At 46.2% G+C, this 20,761-nt stretch overlaps 1 pseudogene; it reads left to right on the top strand.

Annotated features, from left to right (window-relative positions):
- Positions 1-12,299: 12,299 nt before the first annotated feature.
- LOC125945732 (uncharacterized) lies at positions 12,300-13,837 on the top strand (annotated as a pseudogene).
- The last annotated feature ends 6,924 nt before the right edge of the window (positions 13,838-20,761 follow it).

The following is a 20,761-nucleotide window of genomic DNA, read 5'->3' on the forward strand; positions in this document are numbered from 1 at the left end:
AGTAAAATTGATTTCGAAAAAAAGTCACAGGCCTGCATGGCACACGAAGCACAGTCACAGCGTAAGCTGGTGAGTGGCTCAAGAGTAGCTACAATTTGGACACCACGCACAACAGGGTATTCGCGGCAATCTTTTCGCCTCGTTTTGACGAGAACTATCTAAACTGTCCGCCCAGCGTCGACGGCGACCTGCGGCTTGTAATGCTCTCTGCACAGCAGTCTGCTGAGCCCGATGAAGCCTTACAACTGCAACTTACATGTCGGGCACGCTGCGTTTGCAGGCACCTCAACTAAATGGCGCCACCATACTGGCGAAGGCTGGGGTAAAGTGAGCTTTAGCTGTGGATCGCGTTTTTTAATTGCGCGCCTCGTCTGAATCGCATCTCGTCGTCTGCGCCTGCGCACGCTGCGTTTGCAGGCACCTTACCTAGATGGTACCACCATACTGGCGGAGGCTCGGGTCATCGGCGGGAGCGTTTATAGGACATGTTTCCAGTGTTCAATAGCAAGCGCTTGCGTGGCTCAGTGGTAGAGTATCTGGCTCCCTTGCAGCGGGCGCGGCTTCGATCCCGGCGGGAAGCGGGTACTTTTATCGCATTTCCGGCGATAGCGGCTATGGCGGCCGACGCCATCGGCGGCGACATCATCGCGAACCAAAACGGCTATTGGGATGAGCCTATAACAGGTTACGCTGTAAAACAAATGAAGACTATGACCGAATGAAAATGGCTTGCGAGAGTGTTCCCGTATTTGTAGAGGTAAAAAATTTGCTGAAAGTGCAGGAAAAGAACTACGGATCTTACCAGCAAATATGCGGCCGGTATAGTAAGCAATATAGCAATTAAATGAAGGTAAACGCAAAGCCAAAGAGGCTGACACAGTCTTTTGGGTGTTGGCAATGGAAAACAAACCGACTTTCAGTAACTACTTAAGAGGTAAAAAGTAAACCAGAAGAGCAACATGTTATGATAAATCAAACGGAAGCTCTCTTTTTGAAATGACGTCAGGGCCCCTTCTTGTACGCGTTCGAAAATCGGAAGTTTGGCGTAGTCAGGCACGGGACGGGCGATGAAGCATGTGCTTGCTGCGGTAAAGGTAGAATGAATGATTGAAAAACTGAAAGTGAACTTTTCAGCGCATGCGCTGAATGGAAGTGGTTCCCACTTCACGGAAATACATATGCTGGTCTCGCCGCCGGGCGCCAGGCTTCGAGTCAAAGCTGGTCTTCCAGGGCGGGGTTGGACAGGAAGATGCTCCATCGCTCTCTAAGGGGTTGGATGGGTAGGGTGATCATAGAAACGATGGAGCATGTTTTATTAGAATGCGAGGTTTCCTACCCAACTTTGGTTGAGGCTTCCCTGGCCTCCTTCAAGTACTAGGGTTCAAAGATAGCAGGGGGAGAGTAAACATACTCCCATCAGAGGTTAGTAAAAGGTAGTTGGAGGTTCGGTGGCCGAAAAGTAGGCAGACAAGAAAAAACGGAGGAGTAAAAAAAAACCAAGTTCCAATGTTGGCTCAGAAAGTTTGATGCTGGGTATTCTTTTCCGCAAAAAAGTAAAATAGGCAAGACATTTTGCCAAATAAGAAACAGAGCGTAGTGGCGCAAGCCAATCCCCCATTCAAAAAGGGGAGGCTCATAGCACCTATCCATACGACCATCCGTCGATCCATCCATCCATCCAAGCGTCGGGTTTATGGTCGGCGCTTTCAATAGGTATGTCGATACATCTGTTGAGTGCTAATCGCATTAACAATGACTTAAGCTTCTGCGTAATCCTTTTACCAGTGGTAACGGAGCATATAAAGCAACAACTGCAGAACCAACGGCTCAGGTAAACGGGTGAACTGGCTCTAAGGCACGCTATGGCGATGGGCCTTTTCAGCGTGCTAGAATATTTCCTGGCAATTGTCGTACAGGGTGATAATGGAGCCATGCTGGCCACCTATTGAAATAAAGAGACGATAGGCCCGTGAAAACGCTTGAGTCTGTCAACATCAACGTTCGCGGTGACAGTGCTTACATTACGGCGTTAATGGCTCGATTATACAGTTTGTGCAATGACATGATCAGACCCGCCGAATCTCGAATGAGTTTCTGAACAGCGTGCGATAGCGCTACGTGCGTCAAAGAGCCATACCAGGCACTAAGGTTCGAAGGTGAGAGCAGGTGTGTCGCTTTCAAGTACACGCTTTTCGTGAGATTAGTCTGCAGTCGTCAGTGAGTAGGTGAGCTGCAGGCATTCCTCGGCATGCTTGTTATGAAAATTTTTTCTCCTGTAATTTAAATCATTTATAAAGCAAACAGCGAGCTTTAGGAGTGCATACCGTTACGAACTTCCTAAAATATATACATAACACGGAAAAAACATGGCTGGATTCTAATGTCACCTTTTACTTTATTCAATTAATTGCCTGAGGAAATGTGCGTTTAGTATGTAAAACAATTGAAATATAAGTGAATAATGCTGGTGCTCTTTTACTTCTCGGTCTTGTAACGATGCTTGTGTTTGCTTTTAACTTTTTTCATTTCATTTAGATTAGTTTTGACAATGTCATATATTGGTTGTTTTGTACCTTGAGTTAGGTATGTGCACTTCGTATTGCTGCACTTTTTTACGTATTGTTTTGTTTTTACTTTGTTATTCTCTTAACTTGTGTATGTGCGGGAACGTGGTATTTTTATAGAATAAAATGTATAGTTGTGTAAAAAAAGGGCTTACACCGAAAGAACACTTGTTCCAGGTAAGCTGCACGCCAGCTGGGGAACGCGGTTAGTGCTCGACGGCGACGGACGCTCTCCGGATCGGCTCTGTCAATGATCTCCGATTATTGCGGTCCTTCACGCCATTGTCCCAAAATTCTGGATTCATCTTCACCGCCAAGTTCTCTGCTCCAGCGGGATACCACCCGCATTCAGGTGGGCGCATTTTATTGCGATAGCAATTATATGGACACTTCAACCGGATTTCTGCCGTCGGCGTCGCCGTCGCCGTCGCCGTCGCCGTCGTCGTCGCCGTCGCCGTCGCCGTGAGGTTCCGTATAGATAAAATCTTCACCGCGCGCCGTATGCCCGAGCGCAAGCGTGCTGGGACGCACGCTATCACGGAGAGCGAACGCACTCAATCCCCCACGCGCAAGCGACGAAGCGGGAAGCCAGCGCCGGAAGGAGCGGGGGGGGGGGGGGGGGGGGCACTTCTACTGTGCCAACAACCGCGCTCGTCGCTCGGCCGCACGGTCTCTTATCTCTCCCGCGCGCAAGCAAGGAAGCGGGACGCCAGCGCCGGAGGAAGCGGGGGGGGGCGCACTTTTCTTCTGCCAACAACCGCGCTCGTCGCTCGCCGCACCGTCTCTTATCTCCACACGGCTCTGACCTTTATGAGCCGTGCATTCGCGGCTCAGTTCCTGTTGAAGCGATAGACCGCACGTACCTTCGCCCGCAGCGGCGTATGCTTGCTGCCAGCGTTTTGACAGTCGTTGTCTGCAGTCATTCAGTGTGATCTCTTCATGTTTGTTTGTGCGCGCTCACACCACGCTTGTTCATTCAGTTAGTAATAGTCGGGTCACATTTTCCAACGCACGCTACACATGTAATGCTGCCCGGATCGGCAGTGCAGCGCTACAGGTGTGTCCCTTCGCACGCGCGCTGCCCACGGGAAGCGCTTCTCATCAACACCACCGTTTCATACGCGCCTTCTCGTGGTCATCGAGTCTCTCTTCATGTCGGTCTACTTACGCCGCAGCACACCTGCTTACTTAATCAGCTCATGTTTACTACAATTCATACTGTTACCAAAGCCGCTCACCTTACTTCGTATGACATTGCTGTGTTGCTATCGCATTCATTGCTTCGCCCTTAGGGCGAAACCGTGACATTTTTTTCAGCAACTTCGGTGTGCTCGATCTCCACGCCTGTTCCCCGCCGGCCTAGACCTAGTTCCGTTAGGCCTAGCGCTGCATTGTTCGGGTTTTCCGGGTGTGATGGCGGCCGCCATGACGGTTACGGGCCCGACCTCGCTTTGAGTCGTGACGTGGGAAACCACCTCCTCGGACCAAGACATGCCCTCAGAGCACGACTATTTAGTCGACATGGTGAAACTCTGGCTACGGAAGCAATCCCAGGCCGTGACTCCACCCAAGGGAAAAGGGTCGCGCCGCCACCATGCCAAAGGTGGCTGCCTCCGGCTCGTCCACGTGCTGCTCTCCAGATGACAAGCGCACTACACCACCTTCGGCGCCGAGGCGTTAACCCAAGTGACAACCCCGCCATACTCATCGTCTCTCCTGTGACGAGTACATCGTCATGCTGAAGCCTAGCGCTCCTTTTCAGCTCAATCGGTCCTCCGTCCGATCGTGCCAGCGGCGCAATTCGTGCATACCTGGGAAACCACTCGTCCACCTTTTTCCACATGTGGCCAGTGTGGGACCAAAACGTTCTCATGTGCAGTGTCACCTCGCTACCCATGGCAGAGCCCCTACTTGGGGACATCCAGTTGCCGGTGGGAGACCAGCAGCTCCCTTTTCGGGGTCATGCCAAAGCGTCCGGAGAAATCTGCCGCGGTGTCTTCACCAGCAACCCAGCTGAAACCCCACAGCGCATCAAATCAGAACTCGAAAGGTCGCAAGGCGCTATCCTGGCGGTCCGCAAACTCGGAGACTCTACTGCAGTGGTGGTGACCTTCGAGGGCACAAAGCTCGTCCTTTCGTCGGACGCCAAGCCCGTCGGCCAGCGCTGTCCCACGAAAACAACTAAAGTGAACAATTATCTGGCGGTCGCAACTCACTACTTTTGACTGAACAGGTTAAGAAACAATGAAGCTACACGCGTCACCAAATTCAGACAAACATCGACAAGATAAGCAACACAACATGTGAGTGGGGCGTATTGTAACAGGTGAGCTTCACGAGTGCCCATTTCTGCCCACTTCAAGAGCTGCATTGCATTGCAAGTGATAGCGGCGTCAACGCCCGCCGAACGAAAGCTCGAAACGCCCATCACGTTGAATGGTGGGGCATTTGAATATACAGCTCTAATGGCAGGCCCCCGAAAACAAATTTCGCGCTTTTGAGAACAAAATGACGTCACTTCTGTTTCTAACGGTTATGGCGTCACATTATTTTTTCTTCCGCCGGAAGTGTTCTTTCCTCACATAGATGGCGCTAAGCCACATGTACCGCTAGAGTTACTGTATATGTTCCCTACGGGAGCAGAGTTGCGCATAACTTTTCTAGCGCCGCTCGAACCACTATTCGCCAAGCACCATCACGTGGTGCAAAATGACGTCAAATGTTCAACTGCGCCACAGCGAAGCCAACTTTACGGTCGCGACGGCGACTCGACGCGTTTCCGTTGGTGCCATCGTTATTGCAATCAGTGGATCGTCGAGCGTGCGGCGTGCGGTCCATTCGGCGGATTTTGGTTGCAGGCACGTACGGTATTCGACGGTATTAAGTCAAGGACCTTGGTGAAGTGATACGAAACACATCATATTGACACTTGTATTCCAGTATGGACGGGGTGCAGTTCACCCAACTGCACAAACCGCACGGAAGGCGGCAAAGCTTTTTACGCGGTGCCGTGCGGACGGACAGACGTGCGCCGGCGGCTGATATGGTTGCTACGCATGGGCCGAGACCAAACGGCTCCCAAAGGAACCAGAATATGCGAGATGAGTTCGCCTTGTTTACGCGTAAAGCAACATTTATCTCGAGGAACACCCCTGTTAACGCTGAGATGCGTACGCCTGGCATGAAAGGTTCGCTTGTAAGATTTCTGGCGTATATGTGCCGCGCGACACAAACGCGGGACAAAGAATGAATAACACGTCGGTGTCGCGTTGCGCATATACGCCAAGAATATTAACCATGTTAGCCTACTAACTCGCACAATTCGCTGTGTTGCTTTTCTGATTGTTCTGACTATGTGGGTCTAAACAGTCTGTTCGAAACAGTAAATACAAACAGCTGAAATTTGCCCACTGCAGCCTGGTTTTTCTCTTTCCTGCTTTTTTTATTTAATTTTTTTTTGTCGGCGTTCTAATTGACCATGTAACGTTGGTTGATGTACGTGCTAGTGTTCATTGTTTTGTAGTACGCGAAAACCTCGCTTGCTCCCGCTTATGAGACAACTGTGATAGCTTCAGCATTTACAGCCCGCAATATCTTGCTTGTTTGATCGGCCTTAGTCGAAATGAGGAATGTAAAATTCTGCCTGTATGTTTAATAAGCGCTGTGTTATAGTATATTGACCTTAATGACCAGCATTCTCATGTTGGGAGGGAAGGTTATGCAGAGACATACAGATGGTTGTCATATGCACTAGTAGTTTGTTCTATGTATATTTACAAGACTCGCGGGCTTCTGCTAGGTATTAGAAAAACTACGGCTGTTGATATTGCAAATGTTTCTGCGGTTGTGTTTACTTATCACTGAAACTGCTTTTATGCAGGACCACTTGACAGAAGACCAGTTCGAGCACGGCCTGCAAAAAAGAAAACGTCTGAAGCCAGACGCAGCCCCAAGTATGTTTTCCTGTGAGTCTCATCGCATAGCCACTTCTGCTCGCTTATTTAAAAAAACGGCAGATCCCATGCCCTGTGGAAATCGATATGTTATGCGAAGCAGTGCACAGTGTGTTAGTCTTCTTTAAGAATAAATTGCATCACATTTTTCTCCATAAGTGCTGTAAATTGCATGCTCATATGCGCCTGTCATTGTACAGAGCTCAAGAAACTTGTCTAGAACACACTCGCGAGGGCCAAAGCAGCCACGAAAGCTTAAGCCGACTTCCAGGTCGAGAGAAATCAATAGAAACTGTAAATGTAGTCACGCAAGCTAACATACAGTTGATATTGTGCCAGATGTCGTCATCAGATTCACCAGTGCAGTCCTGCAAACGTGGTTCGCCCATTCTAGAGATGTGTGTTTACCTCTGTACATTCATTTGTTATGTTGACATGCTTGGTTCCTATACACGTCTATATAAATCGCATTCCTCTGTATATTATTTTGCACTTCAGGGTAAAATAAATAAGTCATTGGTGTGTACGCAGGCCCGCCAGCATTTGCCGAAGTTGATGGTCGAGCTGCTGAGTCACCTTCATCAGCACGAGGTAGGAGAGCAGTCAATATAGAACTGAATGCTAATCTTCTCAAATTATACTTTGCATTACATTAGGTTCTTGTTCTTTAATTGTGGGAGTGTTTCAAAATTACAGGCTGATGATGATGATATTTGTTATATTATCGTGCTTAGTTTGTATAAATATCTGTATTCCACTGCCCTCTTTAAATTCTTTTTACCTTGAGGATTAGACAAATATTAGGTGTGCATTATCTGCAGGCATGCCACCATTTGCCGAAATTTATGGCGCAGCTGCAGAGTCGCCTTTATTGGCACTAGGTAGGAGTGCAATCACTTTATTCTGATCACTTGCTCATCCTAAACGCAATATCTTTTGTCTAGTAGTAACCTTTGAAACCAAAATGGTGTGCATTTTCTGCAGGTTCACCAGCACCAGCAGTAGTGGCGAACGCATCTGCCACATCACCTTCGTCAGCTCAACCTAGGGATAATGACCATAGTAAGTTATCAAATATAAGTTATTAATGAAGGGAATGTTGGTCTTCTTTAACAATACATTGCATCATATCTATTTTTTTGTTGCATGAGTGTTGTAAATTGCATGCTCATATGCATCTGTGATTGTACACGCATTTGTTTATGTTGTCATGCTTGCTTTATATACAGGTCTATATTGATCCCACTCCTCTGTGTATTATTTTGCACTTCAGGGTAAAATAAATGAATCATTGGTGTGTACGCAGGCCCGCCAGCAATTGCCGAAGTTGATGGTCCAGCTGTTGAGTCACCGCCATCAACACAAGGTAGGAGTGCAGTCACTTTAGTTTGATCACTTGCTCAGCCTGCACACAATCTATTTTATAGTAGTAACCTGTGAAACCAAAATGGTGTGCATTGTCTGCACGTTCACCATCACCAGCAGTAGTGGAGAACGCACCTGCCAGATCACCTTCATCAGCTCAAGGTAGGGAAAATGTCAGAACCGAAAGTTGGGCTAACTCACCGGAGACACCATAAGAACTATCACTTCACTATGGATTACTTTTTTAACACCAGTACAAATTTTGGAACTTTAATAAGTTAGGGGACAAAATGTGGGCTGCGTTTTTTGCAAAACCACCAGCATTTTCAGAAGTTCTTGGGAACAATACTGTACCAGTGGCATGACACAAAATAGGAGCACTGACCACATTTTCAAAATACGCAACTGTTTATGGTTATTCCGATAGTTATCAAGTATATGCCAGTTTGATTACATGCTTTTACACATTGCAGGCCTAGTGACACAGCAAGACCTCAATGCATGTTCAGGAATTTCTGAAAACATCACCTCGTAAGGAATGTTTTTGCGCCTACAGTAACAAAAAGCTGATGGTGTCTTCGACAGATTTATATTATTTCTGCAGACGTGACACTACAATGGCCAGGCACACCTGCAGGATGGCCGGGCGTGGCCTTCTCAAAGCAGCGGTGTTTTTTATCAGCAGGTGAGAAAAGTGTCCACACTACTTATACTCCATCTCACAAGCTGGTTCAGTGTTGTGGAAGGTACACGAGTTCTTAGCCAATAGGAAGGCCAAATGCCCCTCGAGATGTGCTCTTGCGCGCCACGTCGTCTACTGAGCGTCTGCTTGCCATCCTGTTACATGCTCCATGGTTGTCAGATAGAGGCAAAAATATTTTAAAGCCGTAACCATAAGCTGCGTTTACATGCATGCGACAATAGGGCTTCGCTTTACCTGTAGTATAGTGTAGCTGTCGAGTGCGCCTACTGCTCTAGGAAAACTTGCATCTGGTTTTGTTCCTAACTCCTCTCATTATCATGCCCAAAACTGAAGCTGCAGTCTGCATCTATACTTGACATCTGTGTAAGTGTGGCGCTGCTCATAAAATTCTTAGAACATGCTCTTGAACTTTGTCGGCATATGCAGGTTTAAAATCATCTGAGCTGTGTGTCGGTCTTTCCTTGGATCATCTGTCAATGCTAGCACATGGCAGCTGTGCCTTGGACTTTTCACCAGCTGGTGAAGTTCCAAAGAAAACTTGATCTCCTTCCCTTGTTGCCTTCACTACTCCTCAGGCAGACTTCTCGTCTGAATAATATTTGGATATTTGGCCACAACAGAGCTGCTATACAACATGCATATTTTATTGATGTACACTATATATCGTCTCATAGATGTGGATGGCACATAAACACCCGTGAAAAAAAGTATACGAACCAGGGATTGCAAGATAAAGCTGATTTTTTTTCAATTGCCCGCGAATGCAACTTGAAATTGAGAACCGCAGTCCAAACTTGCCATTGCGAACTTTCAAGTGTACTCGTCAATTTCAGTTTATACATTTTAATTACGAAGAAATTCTGTTTTTTTCGGCGACCCTGTGGTCCGTATACTTTTTGCTCACGGGGAGGATATTGCACAGCAGAGTAGTGTTCATCTACCCATGTAATTACTATATAATCTATAAGTCGATAAATGTACCATGCTCAAGAGTGAGTTCCAGAAATTTGCAACTGCCAGCCGATGACGCTTAATGTAAAAGTTATGTCAGTGCATGGGTTGTGTAGACATGGCTATGTATAAATAAGGTAGTTTTTTAGTCGGAAACTTTTAGCAGCCAATGCTGAATGAAATGGATGCGCAGGAAATGCGAAAGCCTTCAAATCAGAGCGAGAGTTGGAGTTGGAAAGAAGGCTGGACTTGGAACAAAAGCAACGGCGCAAGGCAGAGAAGGAGAGAGATGAGCTCCAGGAATCTTTCAGTAGTGTCCTTTCTGAAGACCAAGTTCGAGCTTTAGAGAGAAAAACAATGAGGGGAAGTGCATGGTGACCAGGCACACTACAGAACGCCCTTCACGTAAAAGTTGCTTATGGCAGCAAGGGGTACAACTTTGTGAAGGAAAACACTGTGCCCTTACCAGCCCCAAGGACATTACAGAAGCACACTGAGCACATCAAGTTCAGACCTGGTAAGCTTCACTGTGTGGTAGCTGTAAACATGTACTATGTTTTTAGATGCGAAGCAGCTCATGGTCGGGGCTATGTCACTCCCTCCCTCCGCCATGCGGCGTCGACACCGCTACTGCGCATGCGCTAGTTCCGGCTTCCGGTTCCGGTTCCACTTCCCCTTCCGGTTCCGGAAGCCAGGATCCGGCTTCCGGAGGACGCTTCCGGCGTTTTGCGCGAATGATATCCCGCATCATTCTCCTCCTTCGTCCTCTCATTCTCCTCCCGCAATGCCGCGATGAGTGCCACGGACAGCGCCAGCGTCAACGCCAGTGTCAGCGCCGTGGACAGCGTCGCGGACAGCGCCGCGGAGAAGAGGGCTCGAGCCGCTGGCGACAGGCCGATCTGAAAACTTTCCTTCGCCTACTACTCAGGGTTCTCCTACGGGAAGATGGCATAATTTTTTTTCTATCGTGTACTTGTTAAAAAAATCTGCTTGTGCAGGTATTATGGATGAAGTTTTCGTCGCCCTGAAGGAGAAAGTGGCTGCAATGCCTCCCAATGAGAGACATGCTTGCGTTTTGATGGACGAGATGCAAATTTCACCAGGGCTAGATGATGACGCGTCCATTGGTAGCATCATAGGTAAAGAAAAAGCTGTTTGAGAATCACACACTAGCAATCTGATCTCAGTACATCAAGGTATGACGTCACATATTTGGGAGAAGAAAAATGCGTATACTTTTTTGCAGAGCAATAGTCTATCTTATAAAGCACATCTTTCTAATAAACTGACGTGTTTCTGAAAGTGAAAATTTTTGAATATTTGTATTTACAGTACGGTTCATAAACAAGACTCTCATTCCACCAATTATTGGCTCACGACAATATTTCAGGCAGTCGCATAGAAAGCTTTGATTTGAAGTAATTCAAGAAAAAACTAGTAAACACGTGTGATATAAAATACGTGATGAAAATGATAAACGAGACTCACTCATACATATCATGCATCATACAAAACCTAAGTGTTGAAAGAAAAGCACTCATAGATTTACCAATATTTGTAGCGTATCTTATCACTTTTGTCTGGCTTAGCAAGTGGCACGTCAGTTTCCTTTCTCTAGCTTGATTTGTATCAGGTAACAGAATAAAATAAAAAGTACAGCCCGTAAATACAATCAAGCATTGCGGTACACTGTTCCTTTGTGTGTAAAGTTTACTCGTGTTTATGTGCAAATTGTGTTGAAAATGCCCTTCTACCTTGGAGGAATCATATTTCTCATATCAGATCTGATTATATAGAACAGCTCGTCCTATTTAATGCTATGTAGTCTTGTTTAGTGGACACTGCTAACATACGAGTTCAAATAATGTTACAATAGTGCAAAAAATAGTGACACCTCAGGTGGACGAGTTTATAGCTATCAAGTAGACCACGAACACATAACAGTATCAGTTGTGAAGCATATTTTGAGTAGCTGTTCATATGATTCCATCATCATAAGGTGACGCCATCCATGACACTGTATTTATGAAGTTGATTGCATTCTTGGATATTAGAGGGCTACCAACCATTGGCCTGTCAATCGCAGCCTTGAAGGACGAACTTGCATCTCATGCTTTGGTTTTCATGCTTGGGGGCTTAACAAGCAGGTGGAAGCAAGCCGTTGCTTATAATTTCGCAGGTACATAATGGATGTTCAGTAACACTGGCAGCATTACTTGTTACATATCAATGTACACTGTGATGTACAAGCTGCCCACTTGATATGCTTTATTGCTGGCCATGGTTTCAGTTGAGACGTTATATATTAGCGGAAGCCCTCTGGTAATCTTTTATTATGGCAAAATGCCAACCTGGTTCAAATAGCTTGTTGCACAGTCATTCGTCACAAGTTAGCGTTTTTCTATGTGCTATGCAGACGCTGCATATGGTGCAGCGATTTAGTGTGAAGTCTTGCAGAGTAGCAATACTTAAATTTTTTCTAACTAGGCAAGCAACAGTTTAATTCCATGTGAAATGATGTCGGCCAAAATATGTCATCTTGCAGCTTGTAATTTGATTGCAAACATAGGAGTCGTAAGCACAAAATCTTTTCGGTGCTTACTTTTTGCCATAACCATCATTAGTACTTTTGAGGTGTTGCAATTGCCTGTTTCTCCTCATGCAGGCTCGTCTTTCGATGGTCAGCAAGTTAAGGATTGCCTATTTGAAGTTGTACAGCGTGCAGAGGCAGCCGGGAGGATCATTGATGTAGTTGCATTGGACATGGGCCCAGGGAACATGGTCATCTGGCGTCTGTGCAACATTCAGGCAACCAAATATGGGAAACCATACCTGGCAGGCCCCCACCCCTGTGGTCACAACAGGCAACTGTGCTTCATCGCAGATGCGCCACACTTACTGAAAAACTTAATGGGACATCTTGTTAGAGGGCAAGACATAATACTTGATCAGGCTACTGTGGCGAAACATACCCTGCCATGCAACAAAGTAAGGGTATGAATTATATCTCATGTCTTAATGCGTTTCTATATACGGGGCATGTTTCTTAAAAAGAACATTGAATATTTTTATTTTCTGGTGAGCTATTGGTGCTTTCAGTACATCAATGCAACAAAGCCAACACAGTTTGGGTTGGCTGGATTAGCATAGCTGTAAAATATTATTGACACTTTACATTTTCACATAGCAACATGTATTCTTATTTCTTAGGAAGTCGGCAAGCCTTACGTAATTTGCTCTTGCGCATCTTCGTTCAGCCCCTCAAAAAATGTAGTTATGTCTGGTTTTTAAGGCAAAAGCGACAAAGGCTATGGTAAAAATGTAGCCGCAAGTTGCAAATAAAAATGCACTGTCATGATATGTGACACGCAAACGCATAAAGAAAATTTAGAAGCAAAGTGTAGTAGGCTACAAGGTGATCAATTAGGGGCAAGTTAATGCTGAAGAGGTAGTGTATGAAGTATTTAAATACGCCTAGTCTTTCTAATTCAAAGTTTATCTATTATTTATTTATTATTTCCCGTTATTCAGTAAATTATTTATTGTAACGAATAAAGCAATGTCCAAAACAGTGTTCTATGCACAAAAATGGTAATTTTTACATGCTTTTATGGTTACGTGTAAATGACGTGCAGACATGCTTCCTAGCTATTGCACATGGCCAGTGCATTTGACTCAGCCATATGTCATTATCTTTTGATAAATAGGTAAAGAATCAAACGTTTTTATGTGGCCGCATTAACTAATATGGCGTCGTTTTTGTAGGTGTCTCTTGAACACGTGAGGAAAGCCTGCGGAATTGATGCAGGGCATAAACTAAAACTTCTACCGCACCTGAGACTGCGAGATTTGGACCCAAAGCACTATGAAAAGATGAATGTAGCATCTGCACATGCCCTTCTACACCATGCCACTGCCACAGCCTTACGATACCTTGTGCAAAAAGGTCACCTACCCAAAGAAGCACTCACAACAGCATTTTTCTTGGGGGGAATTTCCAATTGGTTCACTATAATGACTTCTAGGACCAAGAAAACAGCCCTAAGTGGTCTGAATGCACAAAAAGCAGATGAAGCAAAAACATTTCTGCAAGGTTTTGTTGTCATGTTCACTGGCTTGAAGATCATTGACAAAGCAGGAAAATCATCTGGAAGCCTGTCCAGACATGAACTGTACTGTCAACGCTATGCGCCTTAGAGTTAAGGCAGCATTACATTGTTGAGCAAAAGTTCAAATTTCTGTTGTTGAGCAGGCTCAGCCAGGATGCACTGGAGAACTTGTTTAGTACAATTAGGTACTAAACACGTGCCAGGGAGTTTAAGTCCACTTTCTGAATAATTGTGCTGGCATAGTTTTCACAGCCCAGCCGTAATGGCTCCTATGCAATCGATGACTCACAAGACCTGTTATCTTTCCTCAAAGGAAAATAAGAATTTGTACCAGAGTCAACAGTCGATGAGGTTGTGGAGACAAGCTTTGAAGGTGTTATCGAACGTTGCCAAGACGAGGAGGATAGCTTAGAATATTTCGCTGAGTATGTTGCGTATGCTCTAAAGCACAAGTACACCCTTTGCAGTCTCTGTCACAGCAGCATTATTGACGATAACAGGAAGGTTCCTCAGCTTGTAGCACTAAAGTGCTATATGACACAAGGAAGGAACCCATTAAAGGTCCCTTCAGACAGCCTTCTGGAGCTGCTTCATTTCTGTGAGCAACTGTTCCGCATCAATGAGACCCGCCTCCTAGACTCTAAATGCACATTGGAGAGTTTAAAGAAGGCTGCTCAAGAAAGATGCGATTCATTTGCGAAATTCCCATCATGCCATGGTGTTGCTGAAAAGGCTGTTCGACTCTTTTTTCTTTGCAGGCTTCGCTTCGCTTTAAAGCAAAAAAAAAATGCTGACCTTATTTCAAAGCTGCGTCAAGCTGGCAATTTGCATGTAAGAGCATTGAAATGCGCATTCTAAGCGAAAATGCCAGTTGAGCTTTTTATTAATAATTTGTCATAGTCGGGCTATTGTGTGCGAAATTTTAGAAAAGTAAGCACGATTTTCGTTTATCAACCATTATTTCACTGTAGGCTTTTTGTTTGCCCATGTGCATTTCCACAGCAAGAAGTTGTTAGCCAGTCACAAGTTCAATTTAATATGACTATCTGGTATGTGAAAGCTGTTAAAACACGTCATTGTAAATGCACCAAACAAAGAGGTAAAATATGAAAGCAGCTGATAAACTTGAAGCGTAGAAAAGTGCACAACAGCAGAGGAAGTAAACATCATGCAGAATATAGCTTTTTCTTGCGACCGAAACAGTGCCTCAGACTTACAGCTCACTTTGTGGGATTCATGAAGCTTGTATAGATAGAAATATTGAGATAGACAGCACAGGATGAGCCTGAATTACAAATTAACAGTGGGAAAATGCATTTCGTAACACCTAATAAGTGTTTAATGGCTATGGTATTTTGGCAAAGCGAAATAACACAACAATGCTTAAAAATGATGATGATGATGATATTTGGTGTTTTTTTGGCGCAAGGGCCAAATGTGGCCAAAGAGCGCCAAGACAATGAATGGTATGTTTGCCATGATCAGTGGGTTCCGATGGTAGGATGCTATGTGGCTGTAAAGGGGCCTAAGAGCAAATCGCGGTATATAAGCGTAAAACATATATCGAATAGAATTATGGCAGTGACGTGTGGAGTGATCTGTGGGTCGCGAATGTATGAGAAGTGGTCATGGTGCTAAAATTAAGGATATAAAAGCAGCACAACGCCTACCGAAGGCCTTTGTGAACAAAGACCACGAGGCACCTGCTTTCTTTAATAAATTACCGCAGCAGTGGCCTCTGCAGAGAGGCCGTGCTACACGTCACCTGGATAGATAACACGGAAATTATGTATGTCTTTTAAAAACGCGAGAAGTGATTCATATTTAAAAAGAGGTCCATTGCCCAAAAACATAGAAGGATGTAATGGGAGATATTGCCGTGATGGTAATGGAAAATGTTTTTTCCTCCGAGGCTCCAGTTCAGGGCACTGTAAGAGGACATGAAGTACACTGAGTAGCTCGCCACATTCATCACAGACAGGCGGATCGCCACCGGACAATAAGTAAGCATGTGTACTGTATGTGTGTCCTATCCTGAGTCTGCAAAGTGTAATCTGTGTGCGGCGTGTCTTCGATTCTGGTGGCCAATGAGCGAGATGAGGCTTGATAGTGTGTAATTTGTTGCCCGTTTCTCTGTCCCACAGACGTTGCCAGTAGGTCCTGACCTTTTTCTTGATAAAGGGCTTTAGGTCCATTACAGGGACGGCTATGGGTGAAGTGGCAGCGTCTGTCTGAACTGATGTGGCTAGCTTGTCGGCCAACTCATTCCCTTCGATCTCGCGGTGCCCTGGCACCCAGCAGAGCACAATTGGCTGCTTGGATACATACGCGGTGCAAATGGTGGAATAAAGAGTTATGATTACGGGGTTTCTGTGCCTACGTGGAGTGTTTAAACATTTCAACACGCTCAAAGAGTCAGTGTAAATGACTGCCTTGCGTATGTCTAGCTGTTTGATGTGTTTAACCGCCGCCAGGATGGCGTAGGCCTCCGCTGTAAAGATGCTTGTGTTTGGGTGTAGAACTCCCGCAGCAGAAAATGATGGACCGACCGCCGCGTAAGACACGCCAGCGTGTGACTTTGAAGCGTCAGTAAAATATTCCGGGCAAGAGTATTTGTGCTGCAATTCGAGGAAATGCATACGGATATGTAAGACCGGCGCATGCTTTGTAACCTCAATGAAGGACAGATCACACTGAATCAGCTGCCACTGCCATGGTGGCAGCTGTACAGGAGGGGGCATGACATCGTGCTCGTGGAGTGACACATCCATTTCTTCGGCAAGACTTCTTACTCGCAGTGCGTAGGGCTTTCTCACGGAAGGGCGGTTCAGAAAGGTTTGGGCACTGGACAGATCGTTTATAGTTGTGTAGGCAGGGTGTGTATTGTTTGAGTTCACTTTTAGGAAATATACAAAGGATAAGTAAGTTCTCTGTAGATGTAGCGACCATTCATTTGATTCGGCATAAAGGCTTTCTACGGGGCTTGTTCTGAACGCACCCGTAGAGAGGCGGATACCCAGATGGTGGACAGGGTCTAACATCTTCAAGGCGCTCGGCGTCGCGGAGTGATATATAATGGAACCGTAGTCTATACGTGAACGAATGAGGCTCTTATATAGATTCAATAGACATCTTGTGTCACTACCCCACGTAGTGCGAGACAACACTTTCAAGAGGCTCATTGTCTTCAGGCACTTGTTTCTTAAATACTTGAGATGTGGGATAAACGTTAACTTCGCGTCCAGAATTAGGCCTAGGAATTTGTGTTCAGTTTTTACAGGTAGACCGTCACCCTGTATCTCGATGTTGGGATCAGGGTGCAGACCTCTCTTTCTGGAGAAGAGGACGCATGTGGACTTTTGTGGGTTAAGCCGAAAACCATTCTCGTCTGCCCACTTAGACAGTTTGTTCAGTCCAAGCTGAACCTGCCGCTCACAGATTGCAAGGTTACATGATGTGAAGCCTATCTGTACATCGTCGACATATACTGAATAAAATATGTTGCGTGGGATGTACAGACGCAGAGAGTTCATTTTTATGATAAAAAGGGTGCAACTGAGCACACCACCCTGTGGTACTCCAGTTTCCTGCACATATGGTCTTGATAGGGCATTACCCACACGAACACGGAATCTGCGGTTGGACAGATAACTTTCAATGATATTCAGCATAATGCCACGTATTCCAAAGTGTGCGAGGTTTCTTAGTATTCCGAATCGCCACGTGGTGTCATATGCTTTTTCCATATCAAGGAAAACAGACAGGAAGAATTGCTTGTGGACAAAAGCCTCGCGAATCTGAGCCTCTAGGCGTATCAGATGGTCAGTGGTGGATCGGCCGTCGCGGAATCCACACTGGTATGGGTCAAGCAGCTTGTTTGATTCTAGGAAATGTATCAGACGGCGGTTTATCATCTTCTCAAAGACTTTGCAGATGCAGCTTGTTAGAGCTATGGGCCGATAACTCGATACGGACGATGGATCCTTGCCCTGCTTCAGGATAGGGATTACTATGGCCTCTTTCCAGGCAGAGGGGATCTCGCCGGAGGTCCATATAGAGTTGTACAGGCAGAGAAGGGTTTTCTTTGTTTCAGAGGACAGGTTCCTCAACATTTCATATAGTATGCGGTCAGAGCCTGGGGCAGATTGATTGCAGCAGGAGAGTGATGCATCCAGTTCTGCTAGAGAGAAAGGTAAGTTGTATGGCTCGTTCCCGGTGCTCTTTCGGTCTAGTTTTTGTTTTTCTATTGCTGATTTGTATGTTGTAAATGCTGTAGAATAGTGCGATGAACTGGACACTTGTTCAAAATGTGCACCCAGATGGTTCGCTTGGTCCTCCAGGCTGTCTCCCTGCGTGTCTACCAGGGGAGGCGGATGTGTTTGTCGTCCTCTTACTCTATTGACCCGGTTCCAAACCTTGGCCTCATCAGTGTATGAATTGATGCTTGATAAGAATGTTTGCCAGCTGTCTCTCTTGGCTTGTCTGCGCGTTCTCCTACCTTGGGATTTGGTTTTCTTAAAATTGAAAAGGTTTTCAGCAGTAGGAGAATCGCGAAGCTGCCTCCATGCTTTGTTCTGCTGCCTACGCGCGTTCCGGCATTGTTCATTCCACCATGGAACACGGCGTTTGCTAGAAAGTCCACTTGTTTGGGGGATACATTTAGAAGCTGCATCAATTATGAAGTTAGAAAAATACTCGACGGCACCATCAATTTCGAGCGAAGACATGTCAGCCCACGAGATCGTACTGGTAAGTGTTTGGTATTTCTCCCAGTCCGCTGCATCGACCTTCCACCGGGGAGCATGTGGTGGAGATTCGTGTTGTCTTGTTGCTCTCAGCAGTATTGGGAAATGGTCGCTCCCGTAAGGGTTTTTTATAACTTCCCATTCAAGTTCGGGTAATATGGATGGAGAAGCTATGCTGAGATCTATAGAAGAAAAAGTTTTGTTTGCAAGACAATAATATGTAGGTTCTTTTTTGTTTAGCGGACATGCACCGGATGAGAAAAGAAAGCCTTCAATTAGACGGCCTCGAGCATCGATGCGAGAGTCGCCCCACAGTCCGCTGTGTGCATTGAGATCCCCAAGAACAAGATAAGGTTCTGGCAATTCGTCTATTAGGGACTGGAATTCATGTATGTGTAAGTGGTAATGTGGGGGTATGTAAAGCGAGCAAATGGTGAAGAGTTTGTTTAAGAGAACAAGTCGAACTGCCACTGCTTCGAGGGGCGTTTGCAGCGGTAAACGTTGACACGCTATGCTTTTCTGAATTATAATGGCAACACCGCCTGAAGATGCAAGAGCATCATCGCGGTCTTTACGAAACGTAACATACTGTCGAAGAAAGTTAGCGTGTTCCAATTTTAAGTGAGTTTCCTGTACACACAGCCCTTTTGGATTGTGTTCGTGGAGAAGTTCTTGCACATCATCGAGGTTCCTAAGAATGCCTCGGACGTTCCACTGTATGATTTGTATATCCATACTGAAAGTAAAATTGGTGCTGTGTGTACAAAAAAGGAAGTTTTGCCTTAGATTACAGAACCTTTTCCAGGCCCTGTAACGCGGGATTTGTCCTTTCTGAAGCGGTCGAGGGAGCCTCGCCGCTCCTTAGGCGCTTGATGCGCCGTCGGGATGGGTGTAGTGTCCATTGCCTCATGTGAGGCGCTGGACACACGCTCTTGCGAGCGAGAAATTTCGGGAGAAAGTCTCGCCGCGAAGGACGAGACCTTTGTGCCCACCAGCCCGGAGGTCGATGGGGCTGCCTTTGGGCCTGAGCTGCGCCGGCTGTTGCCAGCGGCAGCAGGGGCCGGAGAGGATGAGGCAGCCTTGACTGCACCCACCGTGGGCGCTGCTGGCGGTCCTGCCGGTTCGCTACGCGAAGCGCAGGATGCCTCCTTGGACTGTTGTGGTGCCGGTAACCCTAGGGTAACCGGGCTTGTTTGCTGGTTGGGTGGGGTAGGCTTAGCTCCTTCCACCCCGGGGGCAGGGGCCACAAGCGACAGCTCGCTGTGTGCGGGCTGGGCAGGTGGCAGTGGCCGCTGCGACGCTGCCCCCCGACGCGCCGCATCAGCATAAGATGTGTTGTGGAAAAGTGAGCACCTCTTACGGGCTTCCTTGAAAGAAATATTTTCTTTGACTTTTAGGGTGATTATGTCCTTTTCTTTTTTCCAGTTTGGACAGGAACGTGAGTAGGATGCGTGGTCACCACTGCAGTTCACACAGTGAGGAGTGCCAGTACATTTGTCGGAGGAGTGGCCCTGTACTCCACACCTTGCACAAGTTATTTGACCACGACAGCTCTGTGAGCCATGGCCAAATCTTTGGCATTGGAAGCACCGTCTAGGGTTAGGGACATATGGTCGAACAGTTAACCTAATGTATCCTGTTTCGATGGTTTCAGGCAGAACGCTAGTTCCAAATGTGAGGACAAGATGTTTGGTGGGGATTTCTTTGTTGTCCCGTCTGATGATGATACGTTTTACATTGGTGACATTTTGATTATCCACCCTTCCAAGAGTTCTGCTTCTGATAATTCTAGGAGGTCTGCTTCTGATACGACTCCACGTGAGCTATTCATTGATCGGTGTGGTGATACAGAAATTGGTATGTTGCCGAACGTCAGAAGGTTGCCGAGTTTCTCGTACTGTTGTTTCTGAGGGACCTCAAGAAGAAGGTCTCCGCTAGCCATTTTGATGACTTTGTAACCTGAGCCTAAAGCTTCCGTCAAAGATTTCGCAACTATGAATGGAGAAATGGATCTGGCCGGTTTTGAAGCATTTTCACTGTGTACAACATGGTATTTCGGATAGATTTCTTTTGGTCGGTTGGAATACAGGCTAAGTTCATCGGTGCGTCCCCTCTTTAGAGGGTGACGATCAAGTAGGCGGGGAAATGCTGGTGTTCCCATAACAGTTTGTTTTATTTCAGCGGCAATGGCGGTCACCCACCACGGAGCCCAACTAGGGGACGCTGCAGTGCTTAACGCGTAAGGCTGCAGGCGCCAACCGTACATTGCCACTATAACCTAATATATTGTACCCAAGGGAGGGCACATACACAAGGTTAACCCAAGCCGCCTATGAAAATTAGGAAGTGACAGAAGAGAAGAGATGATAGG

This window comes from Dermacentor silvarum, chromosome 5 (genome assembly GCF_013339745.2).
Source record: "Dermacentor silvarum isolate Dsil-2018 chromosome 5, BIME_Dsil_1.4, whole genome shotgun sequence".
In the NCBI taxonomy this organism is placed as follows: domain Eukaryota; kingdom Metazoa; phylum Arthropoda; class Arachnida; order Ixodida; family Ixodidae; genus Dermacentor; species Dermacentor silvarum.